This window comes from Bicyclus anynana, chromosome 8 (assembly GCF_947172395.1).
Source record: "Bicyclus anynana chromosome 8, ilBicAnyn1.1, whole genome shotgun sequence".
NCBI classification, from domain to species: Eukaryota; Metazoa; Arthropoda; class Insecta; order Lepidoptera; family Nymphalidae; genus Bicyclus; species Bicyclus anynana.
Genome location: NC_069090.1, coordinates 57,954 through 80,276, shown reverse-complemented (window position 1 = coordinate 80,276; position 22,323 = coordinate 57,954). Strand labels below are relative to the sequence as shown.

Sequence of the window (22,323 nt, the reverse complement as noted above, 5' to 3'; positions counted from 1 at the left end):
ATTATAAAGAAAAGTATTAAATACATGTTCCGTGGTTGCCAAGAAAATTAAAAAAATTAAAAGGTATAAGTAATTTTTACCTCCCAGGTAAAAACCAGGTGGATTGTCGAGCGAGTTGCATCAAGCGAGTTGCAGGAATTCGCTGGATGCAGGCGGCTCAGGATCGAGTTGTTTGGAAGTCCTTACAAAAGGCCCAATCCTGCAGTGGCCGCCCATCGGCTGATGTGACGACGATACAAGAAAGGGTTATATCTACTCTATACATGTTGGCAAGAGTTGGGGTTCGGTGATTTGGAATACCGCCTGACAATTCTGCTGGACTTAAATCAGTTCGTCAATACGTTTACTTTTTATTGCAATTGTGTTAAATATTCATACAGCTTCCTACGTTTTGTTTAAATAATCAGTAATGTGATTATTTTTGAAAAAATAATTACTTATGATAAACCATTCTCCTTGCTCTGGTCGTTTGTATTATTTTTTTAATTTAAATTAAATAATATTTAAAGAAATAAATTGCCGGAGAATAGAAAATTTAAAAAAGTATTTTATTTTTTTAACCGACTTAAAAAAAGGAGGAGGTTCTCAATTCGAGTGTATGTTTTTTTTGTACCTATGTATGTTACCTGATTACTCAAAGACGTCTGGAGCTGGACCGATTTGAATAATATTTTTTTTATTTGAAAAGGTATACTCCTGAGGTGATCCTATTTTCATCATGTCAGGATCTGATGATGGGATCCTGAAGAAATCGAGGGGAAGTTTCAAAAATTGTAAGAACCGCGCCTAGCTACAAACCTTTTGAGTGATGAATAGTTACTATCTTGTGATTGGGCTTGGTTAATTTGTATTGATGAGGACATTTTACCTAGATATACCTAGGTTGTGACTGTCATTAGGGGTTTTATTAACACGACTACACAGAGCACATACCTTGGAATTTTGTTTTGCCTACATCTAAATGTACTCGTAGTATGATTATACTAAAAATTGATAAATAAAAAAAAATTATAAAAAAAAATTCAACTGACTTCAAAAATAAAAAACGTACGTACTAAACTAAAACAGGTGACAGACTGATTAACAGCTTACTGACTGAGGGACAGCTGACTGACTTCTTTTTTTTTTCGTATCTGCCGGTCAGTACGGAACCGCAGAGCATTTCTTCGTACTGACTTTCTATTTTTCATTTGTATTTCTCTTTCTTTTCGGCCCGTTCTCTTTCTTCTCTCCTCGACTGACTGACTGACTGACTGACTGAGGGACAGGTTACTGACTGAGGGACAGGTGACTGATCGAGGGACAGGTGACTGACTGAGAGACATGTGACTGACCGAGGTACAGCTGACTGACTGAGGGACAGCTGACAAACTGAAGGACAGCTGACTGACTGAGGGACCGCTGATTGACTGAGGGACATGTGACTGACTGAGGGACATATGACTGACTGAGGGACAGCTGACTGACAGAGGGACAGCTGACTGACTGAGGGACAGCTGACGGACTGAGAGACAGCCGACTGACTGAGGGGCAGCTGACTGACTATGGGACGGCTGACTGACTGAGGGACGGCTGACTGATTGAAGGACATGTGACTGACTGAGGGACATGTGATTGATTGAGGGACAGCTGACTGACTGAGGGACAGGTGACTGACTGAGGGACAGCTGACTGTCTGAAGGACAGCTGGCTGACTAAGGGACAGCTGACTGACTGAAGGACAGGTAACGTAACAACGACTTTACACCTATTACGTTGGGCTTTTTTGTTCTAAGGAGAAAAGCATAGATAGATGTATGAGAAATGTTCACTTGTGGTGTGTGCAGCGTCCTACGACAACAGCTTCGTCTGCTGCGGCGCGGCGAGCGGCGCGGCGAGCGGTGCGGCGCGCGAGTCGGCCGGGCCCGGCCCTTCGCCCTCCTAGAGCTGTGGCGGGGCGCGCGCGACTATTGGTGGGCCGGTGTTTATGTTATGTGCCGACTATTTATGGTTTTCGAGCGTTTCCTAGAAGTGCGGTCAAATATATTTGAATTTACATTTTGGGTGACGGAGGGCGGGCAGCGACCGAGTGCGTATACTATACTTTATATGGGGAAAGTAGGTGTACCGGACTATATGTACGATTTACTACTGCGATGAGATGGGATGGGATAGTAACGAAATAGAATAGAAAACATAGCCCCTTTTTGAGTTTACATTTTTAAATTTCTTAAATCAAATTATATTACGTAACTTTTTTCATGATTTATGCACAATCTTAATATAGAAATGCAAAAGATCGAAAAAAAAACCGCATTAAATAAAATTAATAAAATATTCATCTATTCTAAGAACCTAGTTCTTCGTGGAGCCTTTTTACATACCTACATATTTTATAAGATCGTGTCTAAACAATTAACAAAAGTGTTTTAGTTTGTGAGTTATTAATTTTTGAATTCCAAAAAAGTCGATAGTTAATAGTTTAGCAATTAAAAAATCGACTTTTCATAAATAGCCCTACTCTATAACTTCTCTATCTTACTCCTACCCTTAGCAAAATCGGTCCAGCCCTTCGAGAGTGGTGCGATGACCAAGAGAAATAGATACTTCTATGCTAATAATATAAAAAGGTCAAGTTTGTGTGGTTTAGGAGGTAATCTCTGGATCTACTGGTCCGATTTGGAAAATTGTTTTACCAATAGAAAGCTACATTATTTGCGAGTGTCATAGACTATGTTTGATTCCCATATTCACACGGGAACGGGAACTACGTAAATGAAAGCGCCGGGCGTCATATAGCGGAATTTCTGCGTCTTTTAGAAATTTTGTAATATCTCCGAAACTATTTAACTAATTAACATACTGTAAAGGGCAAATCTTATCTCCATAATATCCTTGTGATTATTAAATAATTTATTTTGATAAGGATTTCAGTTTAGTTGTATAAATAGTGACGTAAACCTAAGTATATAAAATTAATATTTTTTAAAACACAAAAGGTACTATATCTGCTAATATATAGAAGATAGATATATGGTGTCGCGGACTTTTTTGTAGAACTTTTAAAGATACATAAAGCCTCTATACATTAATTTCAATTTTACACAATAGTTAAGGCAGCGCATGCGAATAAGTCTATTTAAGAGGATTTTCGGTCCGACCTGTATGACAAAAACTGTGATAACTCGGCTAATATATATGGTACCAGTCTATAGCCTATAGCACTCCCCGATAATGTAGCATTCCACTGGTGAAAGAATTTTTGAAATCGGACCAGTAGTTCCGAAGATTACCCCATTTTAAAAATGTTACAAACTTACAAACTTTACCTCTTTATAATATTAGTTTAGATAAAGGAAATGTGACCTACATTACGGTCACATTTAAAAGACACAATAATGTTCTATTCACGAAAATGTGATTTTAGATTTGTCATCATCATCATCATCATCATATCAGCCGATGGACGTCCACTGCAGGACATAGGCCTTTTGTAGGGACTTCCAAACATCACGATACTGAGCCAACTGCATCCAGCGAATCCCTGCGACTCGCTTGATGTCGTCAGTCCACCTGGTGGGGGGTCGGCCAACACTGCGCTTACTAGTGCGGGGTCGCCATTCCAGCACTTTGGGACCCCAACGTCCATCGGCTCTTCGCACTATGTGCCCCGCCCATTGCCACTTCAGCTTCGCAACTCGTTGAGCTATGTCGGTGACTTTGGTTCTTCAAATCAAAATCAAATCAAATCAAAAATCATTTATTTCAAGTAGGCTCAGTTTACAAGCACTTTTGACACGTCAGTTGACTATTTGTAAAGATTCTACCACCGGTTCGGAAGGCAGGTTCTGCTGAGAAGATACCGGCAAGAAACTCAACAGTTGCTCTTTTGAAAAATTCATACAGTATTATAATTTACAATTAATAACAATTACTGTTTACATTTTTTATAGTTTTACTTTCTGTGTGAAGGTGGAAGCTGATCCAACGACCTCCAAGCATCTTTATCATTAAGGAACTCATCAATGTTGTAGTACCCTCGACTAAGTAGATGTTTTTTAACACATTGCTTAAAGCTATGCATTGGCAGGTCCATCACAGTCTTGGGGATCTTATTATAGAAGAGTACACCCAAACCTACAAAAGATTTTTTTACTCTTTGGAGACGATATGCAGAAATAACTAACTTATGCCCGTGTCTAGTAAGACGTGGGTTTAAATCTCCTTTTCGTTTGTACAAATTAATATTTTGTCTTACATATACTATACTGTTATATATATATTGACAGGCTACTGTTAGTATACCTATTTCTTTAAACTTTTGACGGAGGGACTCGCGTGATTTTAATTGATATATTGCTCGAATTGCTCTTTTTTGAAGAACAAATATAGATTGTATATCGGCAGCCTTGCCCCACAATAAAATACCGTAAGACATTACGCTGTGAAAGTACGCAAAATAAACAAGCCTAGCTGTATCAACATCAGTAAACTGTCTTATTTTTCTCACGGCAAATGCCGCTGAGCTAAGTTTACCAGACAGTTTTTCTATATGAGCACCCCACTGAAGTTTACAATCCAAGGTCACTCCCAGGAAAACTGTGGAACTCTCCATTTCCAGTGTTTCACCATCGATCATTATAGACTTATCTAATTTTTTAACATTTGGCAATGAAAACTCAATACATTTAGTTTTCTTGGCATTCAAAAGTAGATTATTTGCAGTGAACCAATGCGACACATGCGATATGGCACGGTTTACGTCGTCAGAGTTATCTTTATTTCTGTCGGACTTAAAAATTAAGGATGTGTCATCAGCAAACAGTACAATCTCACATATGCCGCTGACATGGTATGGTAAATCGTTTATGTACACTAAAAATAGAAAAGGACCCAGAATTGAACCCTGTGGGACGCCCATTATGGTAGTGGAACCGTGCGACTTTATATCATTTATGCATACCTTCTGCGTTCTATCACTGAGATAAGAGGCAATGAGATCGAGTGCAACACTTTTGATGCCATAGTGGCTTAACTTGAGTAGAAGGGTGTTATGGTCAACACAATCAAACGCCTTGGACAGATCACAGAACACACCAATAGCATTCTTAGAACCTTCCCATGCTTCATAAATATGTTTTAAAAGTTTAGCCCCTGCATCAGTTGTATTGCGACCTTTTGTAAAACCATACTGTTCAGGATGAAACAAGTTATTTAAATTAAAATGACATAAAAGTTGATTTAATATGATTTTTTCAAAGACCTTGCTAAGTGTTGGCAATATTGTAATCGGTCTATAATTATTAAGATCTGATTTGTCTCCTGATTTAAAAAGTGGTATCAATTTGCCATGCTTCATTAGGTTCGGAAAAATACCTAAGTCCACACATTCATTAAAAATAATGGCTAAGTGGGGAGCAATTACATCAATTATATTAGATATTACTTTCACTGACATGCCCCACAGATCTCCGGTTCTTTTTAATTTTAACAAATTGAAAGATTTTTTAATGTCTGATACAGTTATGTGGTGAAATTCAAAAAGAACGTTGCACTCTTTAACATTGCCTCTTAATAGTCTCTGGGCTTCCGTAGCAGACGAATCTAGTGAATCAGTTAACAAGATAGGAACATTCTGGAAAAAATCTTCAAAGGCATTAACAACCTCGATATCAGTGTTTACCTTTTTGTCATTGACAATTAATTCAAAACTGATATCCCGCGGTTTGATTTTTCCTGATTCTCTATTAATTATATTCCAGGTGGTTTGTATCTTGTTCTCAGACTCAATTATTTTCTGTTTGATGTGTAACGATTTCGCAAGAATACAAACACGTTTGAAAATTTTTGAGTAACTTTTGACATAATCTAAATAAGTTCGCGTTTGAGTATATTGTTTTTCCTCGTACAACTCGTACAGTTTGTCTCTACTTTTGTAAATGCCTACAGTAGCCCATTCGCTAAACTTTAATTTTTGACTAGCATTAATGCGTTTAAAGTTAAAAATTTTACTAAACTCTCTGTCTATTGTCTTGAAAAGTGTACCAAAGAGCATGTCTGGATGATTATTTTCAAATGCAAGACTTGGAATTTTAGAAATAATTGTGTTTTTGAATCGCTTTAATTTACTTTCAGTTATTGGCCTACACTTTACCCATTGATTGCTATTGGTTTTATTATTTAAGATAGTAATTATTTGACCACTATGATCAGAGCTTAATTTATTTATTATCTTCTTTCTCTCAAGCACACAATTATAAAATATATTATCCAGACAGGTACCTGAAGTTGCGGTTATCCTAGTAGGTTCGTTAAAAGCATGCATCAAATCAAAACATTTAAATAAGTTAAGAAATCTAACAGATTTTGAGTTTTCTGTTAGAATATCAACATTAAAATCGCCGCAAATCAGTATTTGTTTGGAAGATGTGCACATTCTGCGGATCTCCTCATTTCTGATTCGATCACGCAGAGATACTCCTAACATAGCTCGTTCCATCGCCCGCTGTGTGACTCTGAGCCTTCTTATGAGGCCCATAGTTAGCGACCAAGTCTCGGAACCATAGGTCATCACTGGCAACACGCACTGTTCGAAGACTTTTGTCTTCAGGCACTGAGGAATTTCGGACGAAAAGATGTCGCGAAGTTTCCCGAATGCAGCCCAGCCGAGTTGGATTCGACGGTTCACCTCTTTCTCGAAATTGGACCTACCTAACTGGATCATATGTCCTAGGTATATGTATTCGTCTACAATTTCGAGTGCAGCGTTCTCAACTATAACTGGGTGGAGCGATACATGAGCATTACACATTATTTTTGTTTTGCCCATGTTCATTTTCAGGCCCACCTGTTGAGAAACGCTGCTGAGGTCATTGAGCATGGTACTAAGGTCATCCAGAGTCTGTGCCATGATGACTACATCATCCGCGAACCGCAGTTGAGTGATGTACTCGCCATTGATGTTGATGCCAAGTCCGCCCCAGTCCAGAAGCTTAAAGACGTCTTCCAATGCGGCGGTAAATAGCTTCGGAGAGATCACATCTCCCTGACGCACTCCTCGCTGCAACTGGATTGGCCTCGTAGTCTGATCCTGAATACGGACTGACATAGTGGCGTTTTCGTACAAGCACTTCAACGCTTGGATATACCTGTAATCAATTCGGCATCTCTGCAATGACCTTAGCACAGCCCAGGTTTCCACCGAATCGAAGGCTTTCTCATAGTCCACAAACGCTAAGCAAAGTGGCTGGTTATACTCGTGAGTCTTCTGTATAACCTGCCGCAGCGTATGGATGTGGTCTATGGTACTAAAGCCTTTTCGGAAACCGGCTTGTTCGGGAGGCTGGAAGTCGTCAAACCTATTAGCGAGACGATTCGTAATGACTCTCGAGAACAATTTGTAAACATGGCTTAGCAGCGAGATGGGTCTGTAATTCTTCAGCAAGGTGTTGTCACCTTTTTTGAAGAACAGAACCACCACGCTCCTATGCCACGCCTCAGGCGTCGTGCCCTCGTGAATGACGGAATTGAACAATCGCAGCCGGGCTAGCATGGGCAAGGGATAAAATTTTTATCCACCCATTATATCCACTGACTAAGGATATAAATCCACCCGTCATAGCATGACCACAAGGGAAAGACAAATTAATCCCCGATTGACATTACGCGTGGAGATCTTTTCCTCGACTATGGCATATGGAGTGGATAAAATGATATACTTTGGGACTTTTGACATTTAAACGCGATAAATTTATCCCTGTGAAGTTGATGTGGGGATAAAACTTTACTTAAAAAAACAATTATGTCTCGCATGTTTTGGTCTTTAACAATTGCTTCGCAATATGGGGTAGGGTAGGGGTAGGGTAGCGGTAGGGTAGGGGTGGGGTAGGGGTGGGGTAGGGGTGGGGGTGGTGTAGGGGTGGGGTAGGGGGGTGGGGGGGTAGGGTTGGTGTAAGGGTGGGGGAGGGGTGGGGGAGGGGGAGAGGTGGCGTAGGGGTGGGGGGTGGGGGCGGGGGGGGGGTAGGGTTGGTGTTGGGGTGGGGGAGGGGGAGGGGGGGTAAGGGGCAGGGGGAGGGGGTAAGGGGGAGAGGTGTTGGGGGAGGGGGAGGGGGGGTTAGGGGCGGGGTAGGGGTGGGGTAGGGTTGGGGTAGGGGGGGGTAGGGTAGGGGTAGGGTAGGGCAGGGGTAGGGTAGGGTAGGGTAGGGGTAGGGCAGGGGTAGGGTAGGGGTAGGGTAGGGGTAGGGTAGGGGTAGGGTAGGGGTAGGGCAGGGTTAGAGGTAAAGAAGGGTAGAGTAGGGATAGAGAACAAGTGCACTTATGTCAAAACGAAGCTTGACCGGGTCCGCTAGTATGATAGATACTATAGATACCTACTACAAACCACCGCAAAAAACAATCACCAAACAAAACAATGCCAACAGAAAACAGATAAATAATATGCACAAAAAAACCAAATATTATCAAATTTACGTTTATTTCGGACTATTAATATACCTAATGCCAATTTATAAGATATATACAAATGGGTTGACAAGTCTTTCCCTCCGTTTATCCACCGGGAATATTATATCCACCGACGTGCCCATGCGCGGTGAGTGGATAAAACGAGTGTGGGGGATAAACGTTTTATCCTCTCCCCGTGGATAAATTTCTCCCTTGCCCGTGCTAGCCCTGCTGAAGGACTTTAAGTATCGGTTTTCCACCCGCTTTCAGGAGTTCTGCTGTGATTCCGTCCTCACCTGGCGCCTTATTGTTCTTCAGTTGTTTGAGAGCCACACTAATCTCGTATAGGCTGACGTCCGGGATATCTTCGGTATAGTGTCGGGTCAACTTGGCTCTGGGGTCTTTAGCCAAGTTGTCAACAGGCTGCTGAGTAGTCATGTATAGCTGTCCATAGAACTTCTCGACCTCACTTAATAACTCGGGCTTGGAAGAAATCAGATTACCGTGCTCGGTCTTCAAACGCGTCAGCTGCCTCTGTCCAATAGACAGATCTCTGGCGAAAACTTTTGAGCCGCGATTGTTTTCAATCGCATTTTTAATACGCTCGGTATTGAAGTTTCGCAAGTCACTGGTTTGCGACTTAGAGATCTGTCTACTGATTTGTCGGTATTTTGACGCATCTGCTGAAGACTGCAATCTCATTTCTTGCCTCTCTTCCATGAGTTTAAGTGTATGGTCTGAGAACTTTTTGGTTCTTTTCGTACGGTGGGTCTTATAGAACTTAGACCCAACGGAATGGACAGTTTCCACGAACCTGTTGTTCAGATCGTCCACAGTTTCGCAATTTGCTAGGCAATCAAAGCGGTTCTGCAGTTCTAGTTGAAAGGACTCGGGGTTTTGGATATGGGCACGAGTAGGTCGGAGCGTAGACTTCACCAGTCGATACCGTTCCAGCTGAACGTTGATATTCAACGTGCCTCTAACCATTCGGTGATCGCTACCGGTTTTCACCCTATGGATCACAGAAACATCGTTGAATATTTGCCGTTTGGTAGACAAGATGAAGTCAATCTCATTTTTCGTGGAACCATCGGGGCTCATCCAGGTCCATTTCCTGTGTGGTGGCTTCTTGAAGAAGGAGTTCATCATAAAGAGGCCCTCCTTCTCCATGAAGTCAGCCAACATTTGGCCCCTATCGTTCCGTTGCCCATACCCAAATCGTCCCACTTTCAACTCTGAACCGCTACGTTCGCCCAGCTTTGCGTTAAAATCCCCCATCACAACATTGTAATAAGAGTTTGAGGCATGTATGGCTTTAGAAATATCCTCATACAATACCTCTACCTCCTCGTCGGGATGTGTCGAGGTCGGTGCGTAAACCTGTATAACCTTCAACGAATACCGTTTGGTAATTCGGAGGACCAGGAACGCTACCCTGCTCGACACACTCTCGACTTTTACAACATTGTTCACGAGGGACTTGTGAACGATAAATCCGACACCACCTTGGGACTGTTGGTCGCCCTCCCGGTAGTAGAGCATGTTGCCGGATTCAAGGATTATCGAGCCCTCCCCCTCTCTTCGGACTTCAGACAATCCTATGACATCCCAGTGCAACTTGCTCATAACTTCTTCCAGCTCGATGACCTTTTCGTCGGACCTCAAAGTGCGTGCGTTGTATGTTGCCAGGTCTAGTCGTCGGGGTTGGCAGCGGAATCTCTGCCGGAGATTCTTAACACCCCTTGCCCCGCCGTTACCGTAACCGCTGCCAGAGCCAGGAATAGCGGGGCTGCCGGGGACTAGGGGCTGTGTTATATTTGTTCGGTCCATACAAAGTATTGCCCGATACTGACCACGCTGGGCATGCGGGTTGGTCAGCGCAGTGCTAGATTATTCGCGCCGATGTCGCTGCTGCCCGACACCGGCCTGAGGCATTAGATTTGTATAGGACTATTATTAGACGTGTCCTCGATATCGATTCCGATCCTCAGATATGGTCCTATATGTGTGACCTGCTGGCGCCCACCACGTGTAAGATACCGGCGATGGCCGATAGCCGAGATAGCGAAACGCGCGGAGACGCGTCGGCGCCGATAGCTTATCAGCTTTGTTCTCTGAAGGACTGGCCCTGGCGCACGCCGCACGCCGCACGCGCGACCTACATTACCATTACTTCTAGCAGAAGTGTGGAAGGCAACGAGGAAACCGCCTGAGCCGGGACCAATGTTGGATAGAATCATTTTAGTCTATACTATTCTATAGGTCCCGACTGTTTTGTTATTGCTTTCTTCACTTCTGCTCAGAACTTGTTTATTTTCCTTTCATTTTTTATATTTTATGCAGTTGGGTTTTTTTCGTTATTTTATTTATTTCACACTTCTTAGTTGGTACGATATTAACAGGACGGTGAAAGTCGCGTTTATTTGTTACATTTGTTACATGTTTCGTATTTTAATTTAACATTCAACTTCCAAAAAAGAGGGGGTTCTACGTTTGGCTGTATGTATATGTATCTGTTTTGTTAACATATTATTTCTTAATGGGCTTTTATATATGGTCATCATAAATATTGTCTTTAGGTATAAAATAAAGTATTTTGTATTGTTAATAATTAATAAATAACGTTATTCTAATCGTATTTTTTTAACATGGTCATGATAGGTATTCCATTTTGAAATCCTCATGATGAGCCCTATAATTTGGTACCCATGTTGTAGTATTCGAAAAAAAAATGTATTTCTCACCTCGAGTCTAGCGTCTCACAGTCTTCGTGTTGACTTTTTTTACCTATCTAAGAACAATGATGAGTTATCAAGACTAGTATATAAATAAATATATATAAATAATGTGTTAGCACCGCCTTCAAACTGGTCAGTAGATAGGACATAATACGATGTTATTTTTCGCTTTTTAGTCTACTCAGTACGTTGTATGTTTTTGAAGTCGGTTGAATTTTTTTTATTAAAATTTTTATTGAATAACTTAGAAACCATTTTATTTTAAAACTACGAAAAAAAATATTGAAGATTTTGCAAGCCCTTTCATTTGATGTATCACACGTTGCAATTTACATTTTTTTTTGTGTTTTCCATGTTACCCTCAAATGATACCTTCCCGGTAACCGGGATGAAAAGCCTCTGTTGCATCAGGATGAAACAAGGCTTTTCATCCCGGAATCGAAATCCCTGACTCCCGCGATTTGTGTAACAAAGAACTTCACACAAATGGAGTCGTGGGCATCCTCTAGTCTAATACTGGGTGTTCGCTAACAAGTTGGAGAACACAAATAATAAACGAAATAAAAATATCGACAGTATGAAGGTGTACGAGCCGCCGACATCAGCGTGTGGTTGCGTCAAAACGAGCAGGGCGAACTGCCATGTCATTTGCCTACGGTGGCCTAGCCTGTAGGCCTGATTCGGCGTAGGTTGGAATAGGTTGGAATCCGGTCCAGATCTAACTTTTCAGTTATGTGCATTTAAAATTTTTAAGAAATTAAATGTTACGTGTCTCAAACGGTGAAGGAGTTACCTGACAAATTCTCAATTCTCTATGAAGTCTGCCAACACGCATTGGGCCAGCGTTGTTTATTATCTGCTAACCACTCTTATTCTGAGAGGAGTGGAGTCTCCGAATGAGTGGTTAGGCTGATAGTACACCATGCTGCTTACGACTCGTGCTCTCCAGTGAGCCGAATATGGGTTGTTAATGATGAAAGATGATGAGTTGGCTTTTCGATTCATTCATTCAGAAGTCTACTCATCTAATAAGAAATCTTGTAACTTGAAAAAATAGAATCTTTAATAATAAGGGTCTACTGAGTCGTCGCCGCAGCGCCGGCTGCGACGCTCCGCGGCCTTGGCCGAACGAGTCCCGCGGGCCGGGCAGGTCGCGGGCCTTGGCGCACCCTTGGCCTCAGGCCTCAAGGCCGCTCCCAGGCGACCTGTTCCCAGGGCACCCCTGGCGGCAGGTCTGGCGGGTCTGTGTGCGTCGTGGGGTTGACTCGTTTGTTTGTTGTCCGACTTGTCTATTGATTGTGTCGCTGACGTAGAGCTGGTTCGCTTATTGTCTCGCTTGTCTACTGAATGGCTCGTTTGTATTGAAAGGGGCTTGTCTATTTATCGTAGGGTTCGTCTATTTACTGCGGCGCTTGTCTATTTGCTGTACGCACGGCTTGACTATTCGGCGCGGGACTCGTTCGTCTATTTATCGAGTCATTCACCGAAGGGGTCGTTTATTTTTTGTACGACTTGTGCGGCTCCTTTGTACAGAAAGGGGCTTGCCTATTTATTGCGGGGCTTGTGTATTTACTGTAGGGCTTATCTATTTTATGTGGGCTTGTCTATTTAGTGTGGGGTTTGTCTATCTACTGTGGGGCTCACTCGTATGTCCGAGTCGGTACTCGTTTACTGTTGGCTTGTCTATCGTGAGATTCGTTCGTGTTGTCTGTTTATCTGTTAGCTTGCTAATATTTTCTTTGTCTTTTTTCTTTACAAAAGTGTACTTCCAGATATGTCCCATAGTATTCGAATAAAATAAATAAAAATTTTTAAATACAACCGACTTCAAAAACATAAAAGTACCCACCAAACTAAAAAGCGAAAAAAAACATTAGGTAGGTATGATATTTTGTACCTACTGATCAATTTGAAACCGGTGCCGATGATGACAAGGAGTATTTTAAATGTTTCTCAGACATTATTTTTCTTGCTGGTATTTTTGCAGGAACGACTTACCTACCTACATAATAATGAACACGACACGGACACGACACGGACTTGCCACAACACTTCAAATTAATAACATATATTATACCTACTATGCTTTATATAAGTACTTTTTTTCACATTGACACACAAGACAAACATGACATTCAAATAGGTTTTTTTTTGTAATATATTTCATTTATTTTAATTTTATAAAATTTTACAATAATATTAATACTCTACCGCTACCCTACCCCTACCCTACCCCAGGATTTAGGGGTTTGAAAAATAAATGTTGGCCGATTCTCAGACCTACTGAATGATTTAGATATGCACAAAAAAATTCATCAAAATCGGTCAAGCCGTTTCGGAGGAGTAGGTATGGCAACGAAAACTGTGACACGAGAATTTTAATTATTAGATAGATTTGGCATTTCATTGATACTTGACAAAACTTGCACTGCAATAGTTTGTCACTGTGTTGCCATGCCATGGCACGGTACGATTGGCATTTATGCCGAAGTTCATAGTTGCCACCTACTTTACTATACGAGTAGGGGAGAGAGGGGCTAGTTGAAACATTTTTTGCTTTTTTGAATGGGATGAATAAACTATTGAGTATTTTAATTGAAAAGGACTTTTAAATCAATAATCATGTGTATGGAAATATATTCGAAATATCTAACAACTGTATGTATAAAAAATAAAATATTAATTTGGGATGTGTGAAAGTACTGCATAAAAAATAATAATAATAGAAACATTTTTATAATAGTCTCAGTATGATCTTAAAATAAAACTTTAACAACTAATATTTTTTAGATTACGTACACGGATAACCGATCACGGCAATCTGCTCACGTTTCTGCTCATGTCGTAGGCCGTACCTTAAAGAGCACGTTGAGCTCAAAATTGAAACAAAATAAAGCAGAGTTATTAAGCTGTTACCGTTTACCCCCGTTACACCATACCCCTCTCTCCCCTACATTCGTACAGTACCTAGAGCATGCTGACAAAAAGTTTTTATTAAATCACGAAGGTCTGACCACGACAGGCTGTCGCTCTACTGTCAACAATTCAGAAGCATCATGTCCGCGTCCACCGAGCGATGCGACGGACGCAGTAGCGGACGTGGCGACTCCCGGGTGCTTCTTTGCGCGGACGTCAGAATACTGAATCGTGACGTCAGACGGAACTTTTAATTCCTCACCTCTACGCGTATACAGGTTGCAATTTAAAATTGTAGTAGGTAGGTAAGTTTCTTCAAAACTTAAACTTAAAACGCTTAAAGACAAAAAAAACACATTTTTTTAAATTCTATAAAAAATATTCAACAATGACTACTAAAAGCAAAAAAAAACAATATGTTTATTTCAGTCAACAATTAATAAAAAAAAATCAATTTTAAACAATAAAAAAAATATTTTGACAAAATTATTTTTTTGAAAAATCATCTTTAATTTTGAATAATATAATGACGAATTTGCTTTTTTAAAAATATTGTATAGTTTATATTTATAACAAAAATACAATCAAAGGTATCATAAAAAAATCAAAACTGGACTGCTAAAGCCAACGCATAGTATTCGTTCCGTGATATGAATAATGGTATTATGGTATGTCTCACAACAACAGTCTCTAAGTATCGGAGCATATATCCGCTAACAATAAGTGAAAAAATATTATATAATAATAAAATTACAGAATTTGATATAAATTTCAACCCCTACTACCCGACACCCCAGAGCAATGAAATTTCCCTTTTTCTTTGTTGCGAGTTTAACTCACACTTGTCCGATTTATCCCTGCGTGTGTAGTACGTAGTGCGTAGGTACAGGTTAGTATTATTCAAAAATATAATTCTGTAATAGGTTTAATTTAAAACATGTACCGAGGTCAGTAAGACTCATAACAATACACTTTTTCAATGTCATTTGTACCGACAGTTATAAAAATAAGGTCCCTAGTGTAGGTCATTACTGTACTATTTTATCCTGAGCTAAGAAAGGACTATAAAAATAGTTCCAGTGAATACGATACCACAGATGAAGACCCTGTTTTTTCTTTTTGTTTTTACACAATTACAATTTTTAATTTTTAGGTTTTACCCTATACCTACTTCACCTACTTGTAGGTAATCGTTATCGACCCATATTCGGCTCACTGCTGAGCTCGAGTCTCCTCTCAGAATGAGAGGGGTTAGGCCAATAGTCCACCACGCTGGCCCAATGCGGATTGGCAGACTTCACACACGCAGAGAATTAAGTAAATTCTCTGGTATGCAGGTTTTCTCGCGATGTTTTCTTTCACCGTTTGAGACACGGGATATTTATTTTCTAAAATGCACACAACTGAAAAGTTGGAGGTGCATGACCCGGACCGGATTCTAAAACCCACACCCTCCAGAATCGGACGCAGAGGTCATATCCACTTATCACGGCACGGCGCAGGTAATATAAGATGATATTACCACAGTAAAGATATTACTTGCATCTAGGTACCTAACGGGAACTACTTACTCTAAGAATTTCAAGTTCCTTATGTGTCAAAATTTTTTGTGCCAAAAAAGTATATTTTGAAAATCCTTTTTTCACGTTAATTTACTGTGAGCCCCAGTCGGTAAATAGTAAATACTCGTTTTCAATAAACCTCTTATGATCATAAATAGGATTATAATATATATATATATAGGTATAATGTCTGTCGTCCGTCCGCGGTTTAGCGCAGAGACTATTACTACTAGTCGGCCAACATTTTTTTTTTTTTAAAGAAATGTTCTTTTTAAAAAAATGTTGGTCGACTTGTATGTGTGGGTGTGTGCCCCGGCGGGCCGCGATCGCGATTGTAAGTAATTATTATATTAAGATTAGATTAATATATTAAGAAAGGTAGGTATGCTTCTCTTTATACTTTATCACAATTTGTACTTGGGACTTTAATAAATTGTCAAGCCAACGACCCCGTCCCACCGTTATCCGCGTTATATAGACTATGACGTCATGACAAAATTGACGTCTTTGAATTGACAAATGAAGAATTTTTCAAATCGGTCCAGTAGTTTTTGAGATTAGCGCAACAAACAAACTCTTCAGCTTTATAATATTAGTATAGATACCTATAGATAATTCACGTATCAGTATAATCACTGTCTGTCTGTGACTTCGAGTCATTCTTTCTTAGGTTTTTTACATGATCATTTACCAGCTAAAGATTTTGTGTATTTATTTGACGTTGAAACCCGCACTGATTTTGATGGGATTCTGTGCATGAGCAAAAAGTTATTGACGGCCGCGTGGCGCAGTGTGTAGTGACCCTGCTTTCTGCATACATGTCGAGGGTTCGATATGTAGAGTATATAACGAGCGGACGCCCGCGACTTCGTCCGCGTCAAACTCGATGTAAACTTTCAACTACCGCTACCCTACCCCTGAAAAATAGATGGCCTATTCTCATAGATACCGGATAAGCACAAAAAATTTCATCAAAATCGGCCAAGCCGTTTCGGGGAGTATGACAACGAAAACTGTGACACAAGAATTTTATATATTAGATATACACCACCTAATTATTTGGAACTAATTTGAATAGTTTTGAAAAAATCCATAAGATGACCAAGTTATACTTATTTTATTATCGCCTTTTTTTAAATTCGCTATCTTAGCACCCACAACACAGGCACACTTACACACAATACACACAAGAGATGTGTGGATTGTGTAAGTATATTTACTGAAAATAAAAGGTTACGAATGTCTATTGTATGTGGTTTAAAAATAAAAGATCAAGGTTTTCCGTAACAAGAACAGTTTAATATTTAGAATATATGTCGTTTTACCAGGCTAGGTACAGTACGTGTACGTAGTCCCTCATTACTTTTAAACTAATTAATATGATATTTGTAAACTTAAGTATTATAATCATTATCATAGTTGACCGTCGACAACGGCACGTGTCTTGTGCAATGTGCACATACATTGCCTACTGTACGAGCGTTATTAAATACTTAAAATACACTTAGAAAAAAAGTAGGTTGTCCTGGTAGGTAGTAAAGCCCTGCCTTGTTTTAGAAATTCTACCCACAACAGATTAAAAGGGGTTGAAAATTTGTCTTAAAATATTCCTAAATAATGTTTTATGATTTATTTTTGGAAAATAGTATTCGGACGAAAGATTAAATAACCATGTGTTCTCAGGATTTTGAAATCACATCACACAATCACAAATTTTTCCACAATTTCCATATTAAAATTGAAAATAAGTAGGTAGGTAGAGGCACACAGTTGTTCAGTTTCAGTTTGGTTTACTGGAATGGATCCGTGGGGACGAAGGTATTCTGTTGTTACATGTGGAATGAGTATGAGTAATACGAAAGTAGAATCAGTTCAAAATTTCCAAAGTCCTTCTTCAAGTTATATTTATGTACATAAACTATTGGATTTTACAATAATATACGATTATATTACGGGGCATGCACCTACAATTTTTCAGTTGTGTGCATTTTTAACCGACTTCAAAAAAAGAAGGAGGTTCTCAATTCGACTGTATTCAAAATCTCTCAATTCGAATTCGATCACTCGAAGACTACCGGACCTGGACCGATTTGAAATTTTTTTTTGTTTGCAAGGTATACTCCCGACGTGGTCCCAATTTTTTCATATCAGGATCTGATGATGGGATCCTGGGGAAATCGAGGGGAAGTTTCAAAAATCGTAAGGTCAACAACTATGGCGTTTATATTTTTTCCATTAAACATTTAAAACCACTACAACTTAATCAGGGTTTGGAGTCGATCTGATGATGGAGCCGAAAGACAGACGAGGGAACTCTTCAACGATTTACAGTAGCTACCTTGTGATTGAGCTTGATCGATTCATATTGATGAGATCTTTTCATTTACATGAATTATGACTATAATCAGGGGCCTGATGACAAAGACAAGGGACTGGTAATGGCACTTCTCAACGGTTTACAATAGCTACCTTGTGATTGGGTTTGATTAATTTGTATTGATGAGGACTTTCCACCTAGCTGGGTTAGGACTGTCATTAGAGGTCTGATGATGTAGACGAAGGACAGTTAAGAACTCCTTAATGGTTTACAGTAGCTACCTCGTGATTGGGCACTTAGCACTTAGGTGGGATGTGACTGTCTTTAGGAGTCTGTTGATGAAGACAAGGGACAGTTATTGGATTTCCTAGACGGCTTACGTAGCTACCTCGTGTACCTCTTCCGAGTGAGCCCGCTAGACAGCATCGAAATAAAAATAAAAATTCTACCACTAAATGAGAGTTAAAAGTCTGTGTAAAAATATAATTTTGTTACTTTTATTTTGGAATTGTTAATATAATTATGAAATTTGTACACGGTTAAATACAAAGCATAATTCGTTTAACAGGGTTGTATGAAAGTCCTTTAGTAACTTTATGAAAACAATAAAAAATATAAATTAATAAATAATATTTTAAGTTATATTTTTGAAATGGTATGTTTATTTTATTGATATAATCAAATACTCATTATGTAAATAATTTATTATGGTACAAAAGCCTTAATTACATTAGTTCAGCCCCTTTGGTAAAAGTTCGTGTAATTATAAAACATACATGTTTCAAGATAATACTTTTCAAATTCTGTACCTACATTAAATATATTTTAAAAGGCATTATATAATCGATACTGAAGCCAAAAATATTTATTTTTAGGGTTTCGAATGTGCGTACAAAAACGGATCCCTATCACTTGCGGATGTCTGTCTGTTTTCTCCGAATCTACTGGACCAACGTTGGAATTTGCTGCAGTTCAATTTCTGTGACCCGAACGCAGAGGTGTACCGTGAATATATGAAATCTGAATATGTGGGGCACTTATGGGAAGCAAGATGAAAAGTTGAAAAAAAAACTTTAGCGAACTGCATCGTGTGATGCTTGCCTCCATCGAATGAAAGAGCGTGACAAAAGCATGTTAAATGTATTTATATTGAAATGTTGCAATAAATAGTTTTCAGCTATTTACAAAAATGGACGTAAATTGATCTTTCCACTCTGTTGCACTTCCAATCTCAAAAACTATCGAGTATCGAGTTTGATAAGGGGATGTCATGTAGGTACCTTTATGCATATATATTTTTATTCTGAAATGAATAGTTTAAAAGTTGTTCAAGAATAACTATTTATGGATGGTTCCAACTCCTAGGATTCCCTAAGAATGGTATGAAATTCCAATACCGTAAGTAAAACTAATGCTTTCAGTAAATAGAATGAACAAATCACGTCGTTAAACTGGATACGTCGTCAGTTGCGCCGAAGTCCACTCGAGCTTGACAAACTACTCTGTAGCTACTGCACTCGGTTGCGTTCACCCGTCATATCTTAAATGTATTACAATTCCGATTGCTATTGAGGAATTCTATATGAGCCCTAATATTTTATAATTCATTCCGCTATCTACTAACAGATTTTAATTTGTATAGATTGGTCTTATAGAATTTTTACGAGACTTGGTTCAGTGAGGTTTGGTGGGAACCTACTTTAGTTCGTAAAAGGAAATAACTAAAATAATAAGTATGTTACCAAAGGTAAACAAATTGCGTACTTTTGCTTTATGTGACTTTGTCGGTAGTGTTTAGGGTCACTAGAACAGTTAAACTTGCCAATTTCCGCATTATAGATTATTAATTGTCTAAAAATATATATTTTTTCTGAAAAAAACACCCTCTTAAGTTAGTAAAATAGGGGATGAAAAATTACAATAAGAGACAAATTTAATATTCTGAAAAAGTCAAAAGTATTCCAGAAAAAATAAGAAAAATGGAATCCTATAATATGGGAGTATACAACTACATCAGGGTTAGTCAGAGGTACGTCGACAGTTCTGTTGCACAAAAGAGACTTGCCATAAATCAGTCAGACCGATCTTAACTGATTTTAAAAGAATAACCGATTGATTGATTGGCATCCACCGAGGATATTTATTAACCCCTAAAAGAAAAAGGGGGTGAAAGTTTGCATGAAAATTCCTCACCAACAGTGCAACCCCTAAATCTGAATAAAATACGACGTGCAGTAGGATCGTTCAGTCGGCTGCTCGCGACGTGGTGCGCCTCGCTCTACAGCGTCCGCTCTGGCCTCGCCCGCCGCCGCCGCCGCCTCAAATACGCACACACTCCAATGGTTTGTAGCAAGTTATCTCATCGCATGTCATGTCTGGGACTTGCTGAGCTACATTGTTGCTCTAGTTCGTCTTATTCATTATTATTAATTTATTAAACTTTAACAAGTTGAAGGTACATCGCGTCTTATAGACGAATGGACAGATCGATCCTTATTTTTGTTTGAACGTCAAATTAATCGAGACGGTTCTTAGTGTACATCATGGTGAAGATCAAATAAGCCGATCAGAAAATATCGGCGTATTTCCATTACGACGGGAAGGAAGTCTGACTTTTATGTGTTTATTAATCCTACGCAGTCGAGTAGCTGCGTGTTCATCAGTGACTCGTCCGCTAACAATAGAGGCACAGAAAGAGAGTGGGCTATGAATGAGTGCTTAATAAGATAAGACGCAAGGATATCCCATCAAAAATATTTTCATACAAAGTAATATCAAGACGAATGTCCATTTTCCTTACATTGTAAAACAGTTACCAGCCAAGCTCCGAACTCTACACGTCTCTCCTCACTCCTCCCCTGACACCCTCTAACTCTGTCGTAGAGTACATTGTTCGGCATTATGCTTGTGTTAAGTTATCTACCAACAAACCGTACATTTTGGCCATATTGTGTGACTTGGCTGTTTCTTTGATTTGAAACTATAAATGACACTGACCCGTAGCGACAAATTGAGAAGTGAAGTTCTTGCTCAATCATACCTATAGGTACATTGGGTAATTATTACTATCTATTTTAAAACGATCAGTGAAGGAAATCCAAATAACAGATCTTATTACATCGTCCGTTATGACAAGCTCGTAATTAATAATTATCATTACAAACTTTTCTCTTCAATAAAAAAATAGGTCATGCCGTACCTCAAACCTAAGATTTTATAAGGACATTTTGTTTATGTCTCGTCTCGTCTGATGAGCAGTAGAATAGAATAGTTAGCTTTCTAACAGCTCCTTGAATGACAAAGTGGACGACTCACACATTCAACGTGTAGGGTTTGAATATCAATTGGAGTATAGATTCGTCTTGGCATTACTTTACATGCAAATGTGACAATTCCTACATCTACAAGTGGTACCCACTACAAGCAGGTAGGCAGCTGTTCCCGGTCGTCGTTTCTGTCGGCCTGAGCGATAGAGATACAATTTCATTTATCTACATAGGAATTTAGGTGGACAGGAAGGTAGATAAATGATTATCGCAGCACATTGCAAATCAATCGCCTGGATAGAGACAGTTTTTAATTAAATATTATAAATTTCTGTAATTCGGCTTATCAGCAAAGTGTAGAGCGAAGTGTTTATTCAATAAAATTAACGTTTTAAATCGAAGGAATCTGAATCGCACTCACCTGTCGCCGCCGCCAGCGCCGCCCGCGCGCCGCCGTCTCGCCACTAGCACTTCACTAAATCTTTTCAAAATCATTAAAACCTCGTGATTTTTGCAAAAAATCCACTTCAATCACAGAGTACGACATCCCAACGTCCACAAATGAGAGTCCACTAAATAGGCCTATAAGAATGTTATCGGATACATTGTGCCGAAAGTTTTGCAAAAATTTTGCGCTCGCCGTGCGTTTAGGCCTACCGACCGCGCGACAGCGCGCGCGCGCCGGCCGGCCGGTTCCGCGCCGTGCGGTTGGCCAGGGCCGGGCCGGCGGGCCCCGGGCCGGGCGCGGGTGGCCCCGGGGCCCGGCCCGGGCCGGCTGTGCGGGCCCGGCCGGGTGCGGCGCGCTCGAGTCGCGCGGACGAAATGGCGTCGGTCGACTCTTGCGCCGCGCGCCGACGTAACCTTGTATCCCCGACCTCGCGGACCGTTTTATGCCTAAACGAGGCATCCTACGGTAGGTATACGCCGAGGTACCTACGACTCCGGGCCCGACCGAACTTCGCAACCGTTCGACGGACGTCAGGTTTATTGAACGTTTCGAGTGAAAGCCTCCCTCCCAAATCCCTCCGCTTTCTACAATTTGTGTTTGTATTTTGAAATTGGGGGTGCGATACACGGGGGAGAAGAGGTCGTTGGGAGAGGCT

The 22,323-nt window shown here is 40.0% G+C and overlaps 1 long non-coding RNA gene across 4 annotated transcripts in view; it reads right to left on the bottom strand.

Annotated features, from left to right (window-relative positions):
- LOC112052367 (uncharacterized) overlaps positions 1 to 22,118 on the bottom strand; it is a 100,051-nt gene extending 77,933 nt beyond the window's left edge. The window contains exon 1 of one of the 4 annotated variants that reach the window (XR_008251050.1): positions 21,642 to 22,118. This is a non-coding gene — a long non-coding RNA (uncharacterized LOC112052367). The remainder of the gene's footprint in view (positions 1 to 21,641) is intronic. The other 3 variants (XR_008251048.1, XR_008251049.1, XR_008251051.1) reach the window with 3 other exon arrangements.
- Between the last annotated feature and the right edge of the window lie 205 nt (positions 22,119 to 22,323).